The sequence below is a fragment of the Triticum dicoccoides genome, chromosome 6A (assembly GCF_002162155.2).
Source record: "Triticum dicoccoides isolate Atlit2015 ecotype Zavitan chromosome 6A, WEW_v2.0, whole genome shotgun sequence".
In the NCBI taxonomy this organism is placed as follows: domain Eukaryota; kingdom Viridiplantae; phylum Streptophyta; class Magnoliopsida; order Poales; family Poaceae; genus Triticum; species Triticum dicoccoides.
Window position 1 is genome coordinate 300,407,625 of NC_041390.1, and position 9,434 is coordinate 300,417,058.

Genomic DNA, 9,434 nt, shown 5'->3' on the forward strand with positions numbered 1-9,434 from the left:
GGTGTGGCGTACCGCAAAACGGAGGAAACGGACCTCCTACGGTCGTAACGGGGGTCCTGTTGATCGGGAGGGGTGTGGCGTACCGCAAAACGGAGGAAACGGACTTGTGTTGGAGCGCTACGGTTGAAACGGGGGTCCTGTTCATCGGGAGGAGTGTGGCGTACCGCAAAACGGGACTCCACGGGATACTGTTCATCTCCACTGTCGACCCGCTCCAGCCTCCACGAGCTACTGTTCATCCACCGTCGACCACCTCCAGCCTCCACGGGCTCCTGTTCATCTAGCCTCCACCGCGCGCTACTCCATCGGCTACTTTTCAACCACCCCTCCACTGTCTACTGTTCATCCAGCCCTCCACACCATGGGGTCCTATTCAACCACCCCTCCACGGGCACCCCTCCACTGTCTACTATTCATCCTGCCCTCCGCACCATGAGGGCCTGTTCATCCACCCCTCCACGGGCACCCCTCCACCGTCTACTGTTCATCCAGCCCTCCACCACACCACGGGGTCCTGTTCATCCAGAGGCAACGCCACTGCTCACTATTCATCCAAACTCCCCGCAACGCTCACTGTTCATCCCACCGATCGGCTTCAGTTAGCAGCAGTAGCCAAGGAATCGCTCGATCGGGTTCAGTTAATAGCCATCGATCGATCGCTCGGGTTCAGTAACGCGTAGCCTGCAGTGCAATCGCTCAGGTTCAGTTAGATCCCAACGCGTTGCTCGGGTTCAGTTAGAGCCAACACCTCGCACACACGCGCATACATGTATGAGAGAAACGCGCATCGCTCGGCCCCCGACCTCCCACCATAACTGGGAACTCCCCGAAATTTTCCTCCCCCTCGCTTCTACCATGGTTTTTTTTGTCATGGACGGCCCAAAGAATGTCATGCAGCTGCGTCTCCGGCCCGCCCAGGACGAAAAGCCCATTTTCTGTCATGATTTTTTCTCATAGAAGTAGGAGCCCACCACATCTATGATGATACCGGGTTTTGTCACAATTATCGTCATAGAAGTGTCATATGTATGACAGAAAAAAATTCGTTCGGCCCAAAATGTCATGGATGTGTCTTTTTTGTAGTGGTTGCCGAATCATAACACGTAGTAGGTGCCTATAACTTGCAAGATCGGATCTAGAACATGGATATAATGATGGATTCATAAATGGTTCAGATCTGAAATCAGGGCACCCGGGCCCAAAGTGACAAGCATTAAGCATAGCAAAGTCATAGCAACATCAATCTAAGAACATACTGGATACTAGGGATCATGCCCTAACAAAACTAACTCGATTACATGATGAATCTCATCCAACTTGATGACGACATCAATACCATTGTTACACCCACAGCCCCTACTTCTACATATACTGGACCAATTACTAGAGCTCGCACACGCCAATTAAATTATCAGGTACTTTCGTTTCTTGGTAATGATTCTAATGTTCGTGACAATATGATGCTGCCTAAATTGGATACATTTGTTTTTCTTACAAATGAAGGGCCTGGCATGGATAAGGGGAATGAACACTGGAGCAAAACCAAGCATGGAGATGATGGCATGCGCAAGGGGGACAAGAATGGAGTTGCAAGTGATGATTTTAGGACTTTGAAGCCACCATAAGGAGTGCATGAAGCCTTGGACAAAATATACAAGATGCCACTTCATAAATTTCGTCCAAAGGATATTCTAGGTGTTGCGTCACTTTATTATTGGGCCAGGCCCATGTAATTTCAAAATACTTAAGTATAGGTTGTTTTTAGAGTCCTTATGTGTGGGGAAACAGGAGTTAGGGTTGGTTTCGTACCCCTCCTCCAAGGGCCACGAAATTTCCCCCTCTTCCTCCATATATACAGCCCTTAGGGCATCGTTTAGACTTTGGGTTTTGTTTAGATTAAAAGTTTGCCGTAGCTGCAACTTTGCGTACTTCGTTTGTGTTCAATGACTAGACCAAGACGTCACAGAACCTCACCTTGATCAATAAAGCTTTCATCTTATATTCACAATATCCAGATTGCAATCTTAGTTTCTTGCTCGTTCTTCATTTGCTTTCAGGAAATAGACCTTCGTGGTCAGGTTGATCGTGCTCTAGCGTGGTCAATAACCTCTCAGAGTTGGTTTAGCAATTGCTAAGGTGCGACGTCCTCGCACGTTCGTAGTCGGATCGTCAAATTTGACTTCCACCAAAGCGATATCCATCATCTCATCGAAAGATGGGACACCTTTGCCTCTATCACAACTGCTCACTGACTAGCGAGCATACGAAGGAATTACTCACTCCCGGTGGGGAGCATCATGGAATTGGCGATGGAGAAGGGTTGGTGATGACGAAGAACGAAGACCGCCCCTCTCCGGAGCTCCAAATGGACTCCAGATCTTCCCTCCCGAGGAAAACAGGGCTTGGCGGTGGCTCCGTCTCGTGGATCGCGATAATACTTTCTCCTCTATTTTTTTTCTTCGAAAATAGGAATTTATGGTTGAGGTGTGCGGGGCCACCAGGTGGGTACAACCCACCTGGGCACGCCAGGAGAGGGGGGCGCGCCCTGGTGGGTTGTGCCCACCCAGGGGCCCCTCTCCGGTAGCTCTTAGCTCAAGAAATTCTTATTATTGATATAGAAAATCCTCGCAAAGTTTCGTTCCATTCTGAGAACTTTTATTTTTGCACAAAAACAACACCATGGTAGTTCTGCCGAAAACAGCGTTAGTCCGGGGTTAGTTTCATTCAAATCAAGCCAATTAGAGTCCAAAACAAGGGGGAAAGCGTGAGAAAAGGTAAATACGTTGGAGACGTATCAGCGCTGCGCTTCTTCAAAATAGTGGACCGCTCGGTTCCCCCAAGCAAGCCAGCTGCCCGTAGGGGAGCACTTGCCTTCGCCGCAAACCGTTGGGGCTTGTCATCCCGTCGGCAAGGCCTCTGGGACTTCGGCACCCGCCTGTGGTGCCGTTCTCGGGATACTTGGTAATCCCATCACTGCTCCTTCCAACAAGGTCAGGATTGATGCTAAAGATGGCGGTATCTTCCTGCTCACCAAGGTGGGGAGCGGCACTCTTCAGGTGCCTTGGATGCTGCCGGCTTCTGCCGCTTCTCCGGAGGGGCTGATTGGTCGGCGTCCTCCTGGAGTGATGGTGATGACGAGAAAACGAGGGAAGACAGAGAAGGCGGGTGGGTAGCCATCAGATCAGAGTACGATGGCACCGACGCCTTCGTCTTATATTGCTGGCCCATTGCCTCATCTTGCCACTCTTCCCCTCCTTCCCGGGCACCATGATCACCGGCCTCTTCCGGACGGTTGCTGGGGAGGGGACGCTCTCTTGGTGCCTTCACCTCCTCGAGTAGTCTTCCAACTGAGCTCCGGTGGCTCTCCTCGCCGGCGCCTGTGCTGGGGCTTCTTGCTGGCCCTCGGCGTGGTGACCAGGGCACCGTCGAGCTGCTCCCTCCGCCCCCCTCCTTCGCAGCCTCGCCACTCCCGATCTTATCAGGCTGCACCCGGCAGGTCTTGATGGGATCGAGCTGGGCTTCTGCTCAGGCACTCCTTTTGCCCTCTTCACCTCCCACTGTAGTTCCTAGGAGGAGAGGGACAAGAAAGAGATTACGGGGAACTTATCTTTTTCAGTCTAAAATGTGTAATCTGCTTTATCCATGTTTGTGTCATGTAAGATCTGTAGTTGCTTATTTGCATATTAATGAAAAAAAAGACAACCTTGTCGGGTACTTGTGCATGTACCATGTCCATGCAGAGGTGAGATGCCTCTATACGTTTAAGTAAACAAGTATTTTTCGGCAAGCTATCTTGCCATGCTGGGCACAAAACTATGGAAAGGAACCATCTCCCTGTTGAACCTCCTCTATCAAAGTCCACTGCAACCACCTTGACCGAAACAATGTTCGGGACACAGGATGGGAGCACCTATGCTTCTAAGGTGACGAGGTTCTCATATGTACAAGTTTTCACCTTACAGAACATGTATGGATAAGAAACAACTTATCTGTTTGGCTTGTCGAGGACCCATATGTAGACTTGTCTTCATTTCATCTCTTCGGGAATGGGTCCATGACAAGAGCCCTGCAGTTAAATGTAGAGGAAAAATTGCTACATTTTCCCTTATCTACCTGATCATGCGATGCTCATGTTATGCTTATGCATGCATGCCAGTTTTTGGGGGGGGCAGCGCTTCATTTATTTATCTGTTAGTGAGGGTCTGTGCCTGGCTTTGTACAAAGGGTTACATGCAACATCGGCAAGGCTTGTACAAAAGGGCGGCTGTCGGGAAGGGCCCGACAGCCGCGCCTTATGGCTAGAACTTACGGAGAAGCTCAATATTTCATGAGTTTTCCAACTGAATTCCATCTCCGATCTCGAGACGGACTGCGCCATGTCTGGTGACTCGTACTACCCGGTAAGGGCCTTCCCACTTCGGTGTCAACTTGTTTGCACCCTTGGCATACCAAACACGCCTAAGGACAAGGTCGCCTTCCTCAAGACTCCGGGCATGAACCATGCGGCTATGATAGCGACCTTGCTGTTAGCGTGCAGCACGCGTAGCAGCCCGGAGACAGTTCTCCTCAAGTAGCACGGTGTCGTCACTTCTGTGCTATTCTTGCGCTACTTCATCATAGGCAAGTACTGAAGGTGACCCGTATATGAGTTCCGTGGGGATCACTGCTTCCGCCCCATAGACTAGGGAGAATGGAGTCTGGCCGGTAGCTCAATTTGGTGTCGTAGGGAGGGACCGAGAACCACCAGCAGCTCATCGATCCATCGCCTGCCACATTTTTGCAGCCCTTCAAATGTTCTTGTCTTGAGTCCTCACAGCACTTCAGCGTTCGCCCTCTCAGCTAGCCCATTGCTTCTGGGATGGGCAACAGAGGCGAATGCTACCTTTCTTATGAGGGCATGAACGTATTGCATGAAGGCGCGGCTTGTGAATTGGTTGCCGTTGTCAGTGCTGACTCTGGTGGGTACTCTGAAATGGCACACCAATCCTTTCAAGAACATGATAGCTGGCTACGCGGTCACCTTCCTCACGGGCTCCACTTCCGGCCACTTTGTAAACTTGTCGATAGCAACATACAAGAATTCAAAGCCCCCGGTAGCACAGGGAAGGGGCCCAAGATGTCGAGCCCCTAGACCGAAATTGGCCATGTTAGAGGGATCGTCTGGAGAGCTTGATCAGGCAGATGAATATTCTTGGAGTGGAACTGGCAGGCTTCACATCTAGTGACTAGCTCAATTGCATCTTGGGGGGCTGCGAGCCAGTAGAAACCTTGCTAGAAACCTTTTCCGACTAGGGCCCTTGATCCAATATGGGAGTTGCACATGTCTTTGTGTAACTGTGCCAATATTTCCTTTCCTTCTTCCCGGCAAATGCACTTCAATTTCACACCATTGGGCCTTCTTCTGTATAGTGTGTCGTCAATGAACTGATACATACTGGGCCTCCGGGCTACTCTTTCAGCTTCTTCTTTCTCTTCGGGAAGTTCTCCTATTTGGATAAAATGGACTATAAGTCGCGCCCAAGTTGGAGCCTGAGGCTCAGCAACAAGGATCAGCGGCACCTCCTCGTTCACGGGAGCACATGCCTCAACCGCAAAGACTGGTAGTTAGGCGGGAGGGTGCTGCTCACTGATCGAAGGGGAGTTGTTCCCGCCAAGCTCTCTACCGGGAGCTTCTGGAAGCTCTGCCGGGAGAGGCTTGCTAGAGTCCAGTTTCCTCCTCTTTCTAGCCATTGTTGCCGGGGATACAGAGGACTGAGTCGGATGGAGAACAAAAGTCCCTAGTTCCATAGGAAGTTTTTGCGCAGTGCACTTTGACAGATGATCAACAATGCTATTTTCCACACGTGGCACATGCTCTGTTTGTATTCCTTCAAAGTGCTCCTCCAACTTTTTCACTTCCTCTATGTATGCCTCTATCAATGGGATTTGTTAATCCTTGTTTACTTGCCTCACCACAAGCTGTGAGTCTCCATGAATGATCAACTTCTTGATTCCCAGTTTTGTTGCAATCCTCATCCCGGCAAGGAGTCCTTCATATTCTGCTGTGTTGTTGTTAGCCTTCTCCCGAGGGAAATGCATTTGAACCACGTACTTCAGGTTCTCCCCAGTGGGAGCAACGAGAAGCACGCTAGCTCCTGCACCTTGTAGGGAGAAGGCACCATCAAAGTACATGATCCATTCTTGGGGTGCTTCCTTGCCGGGGATAATTCTCTCCGGCGTCTCTTTATCTGGAGATGGTGTCCATTCTGCAATAAACTCCACCAATACCCTGCTCTGAATAGTTTATGTGCTATCAAACTTCAAACCAAAGCTTGATAGCTCCAAAGCCCATTCCACTATTCTGCTAGTGGCCTCAGGGTTCCTCAATATGTGTTACAAGGGGAAGCGGGTAACAATTTTGATCTCGTAGGCTTGGAAGTAGTGGCGCAGTTTCCTTGAGGCCGTGATGAGGCCACAGATCAACTTTTGCACGCCAGAGTACCTTGATCTAGCCCCCTGTAGTAGGGAGCTGACAAAGTACACTAGCTGCTGCACCACCTTGTTCCTTGCCGTGACCCTGGAATTGTCTCCGTTGCACAACTCCTCTTTGTTCTGATCTGCATTTGATCTTGTTGGGACGAGTTCACTTTCCGCTCCAAAGGGGACGGTAGTTGCAGCTGCTCCTCCATCTACTTCCCACTGAGCCACTAGTGCTGTAATAATCACTTGATTGGTTGCTGCCAGGTACAGCAGCAATGGCTTTTGTGGTTTAGGAGCGACTAGGGTGGGAACAGAGGAATGGTAGGTCTTCAAATCTTGCAGCCCAGCGTCCGCCTCCAGGGTCCACTCCATGGGCCCTGCCTTCTTCAAGATTTTGAAGAACCTCAAGGCACGCTTGGCAGACTTGGTAATGAGCCTGCTCAGCGCAGCAAGACATCCAGTCAAACGCCTCACATCTTTGACTGTCTTAGGTGCTTGAATCTGCTCGATTGCCTTGATATTTTCGGGGTTGGCCTCTATCCCTCGAAGGCGCTGATTTTGAAGGATACTTGCACGCGGTGCTCGACTTGCATAGTGCCGGAGTCACTAAGCCATTGTACTTTGTATGGATGTGGGTGCTTCGTCTTGGGGAATTAGAGCTTGGAGCAAAGTTCTTCACTTGCGAGATTGTGGCAACTCCCTCCATCGATGACGACCTTGAAGGATCGTACATTGATGCTGGCCTTGGTGTGGAATATGTGGCATCGTTGGTCTTCTTCTTGGTGATGTTGGAGAGTCGAGACTTTGGAGACAACAAGTGCTGGACTTGAGTCTTCATCACAAAAGACTTGTCCGTCTTCATTGTTCACTTGGCGGTGCATGGCAACTTGCTCAAGGGCTTCCATTTCTCCTTCGCTCATGGAATCATAAGTGCCATCGTCGTTGAAGATCATGGTGCGCTTGTTGGTGCACTCATAGGACTTGTGGCCTCGGCCGCCGCAAGTGAAACACTTGAAGGAACTCGACATGACGGTCTCATTGGTAGGGGTTGATGATGCTGAAGCTCTCGGTTTGAAGTTGCTCGTACTAGGATTGGTTGTAGTTGGCGAAGCTTGCTTGGAAGTCGACTTGTCGATGTTGGAAGTAGAGGGTCTTGTAGTCGGTGTTGGAGTCGTTGAAGCTTGGTTATTGGAGAAGCCGTCGGACTTGGATGAGAACTTGGCATACTTGAAATCATCTTGCACTTGGAGTTCCGCTTTGGTAGCTTGGTGCACGAGCTCGATGAGATTTGAGTATGGTTGGAAGTCGGCGATCTTCTTGATAGGATGATTGAGTCCATTCAAGAAACGTGCCATTGTTTGCTCATCATCTTCCGTCACATTGGCTCTTGTCATTGCAATCTCCATCTCCTTGTAGTATTCTTCAGCGCTCTTGGTTCCTTGCTTGAGTTGTTGGAGTTTCTTGAAGAGGTCGCGGTTGTAGTAGTTAGGCACGAAGCATGCTCTCGTGACATCCTTCATTTGTGCCGAAGTAGTGATGGGTGGTTCACCTCTTGCCTCGCGGCGCTCTATGATTTGTTCCCACCAAATGAGGACATAGTCTTGGAACTCAAGGGATGCCATCGCGATCTTCTTCTCTTCTTCATAATTGTGCAAATAGAAGATCTTGTCAACTTTCAATGCCCATGAAAGGTATTCTTCGGTATCGTTGCTTCGCGTGAACTTGGGCATGGTGAACTTGAGCTTGTCGTAGCGTTGCTCTTCATTGTTTTGGGGTCAGGGATGATGACGCCCATGTTGTAGATGATTGTTCAACTCGTGGTGCTCTTGATGCGGAGGTTTGTCAGCCTCGTGTTGCGCTTGTCGTGGACGATTCCTGTTGTCTTCATGCTCTTGATGAACTTGATTGTCTTGGTGAGCTTGTGGAGGAGCATGTCGAGCTCGAGGAGGAACTAGACGATGCATGCGAGCTTGAAATCACTGTTCTTGAATTTCTTCGCGAAGTGCTTCCTCTTGTTCACGGGCTTGTCGGCCTCGGTCGGCAACGGCTCGACTCGAATCGCGTAGAGCTTGTTGCGCCTCAAGAGCTTGAGCATCACGGAGTTGTTGTTCTTGACGTTGTGTCTCGGCATCTTGTGCAAGTTGGTGGAGACGCGCACATTCTTCCTCTTCATGTTGGCGTTGTTGTTGCCGTTCACGAGCTAGCGCAAAGGCCTCTTGAGTGTGACGTTGTCGGCGCTCTTGAGAGTCGGTGTCTCGAAGTGGATTGAGGTTTGCTTGACGGTCGGTGCGCGTGGCTCGGCGAAGAGTGTTCACTGTCGGTGTACTTGAGCCGAAGAGGGTGAAGTCGGAGTGGCGACTTGAACGGCTCCTTCTTGAAGTGGAAGAAGAGCGGTTGAGTAACAAAGCGTGAATCTCGTCCATCCTTGTGTGATTCTCTTGCTTTTGATCGTCGAGCTTGTGGTCGAAGTAGTCCCTTGTATGTTGCTCGGAAAGTCGCAAGTCGGCGGCAAGGTTGTCGATGCGTTCAATCATAGCTTGTTGCTCTTGATGCAAAGCACGTCGTGCACCAAAGAGGTGACTCTTGGTGACGAAGGAGTTCATGTCGTCGTCTTGCTCCATGAAGAGTGGGTTGGTAGAAGTACTTGGCCTATCCATCATTCCAAGACAAATGTGAGTGGTAGAAAGAGAAGAACGAATACCAAATGTACCTTGACCGAAGTTGAAAGTGAATCGATGATCACTCCAATGTAGGACGAGGATAATAGCCCAATTGGTACGAATTCTTGTCCGTTTCTCACACCTACACAAGTAAAAGCTTAAGGTGGAGCTTGGTTAGGATGGTGGCACAATTTTTAATGTGAATGTAAGCAAGATTCAATAATGTTGGAAAAGATTCGCAAGATGCAATGTAACAAGTAGACCAAGCATATACGGTACACGGAAACACACACGCAAAAAGATAAGTGGGGTTGT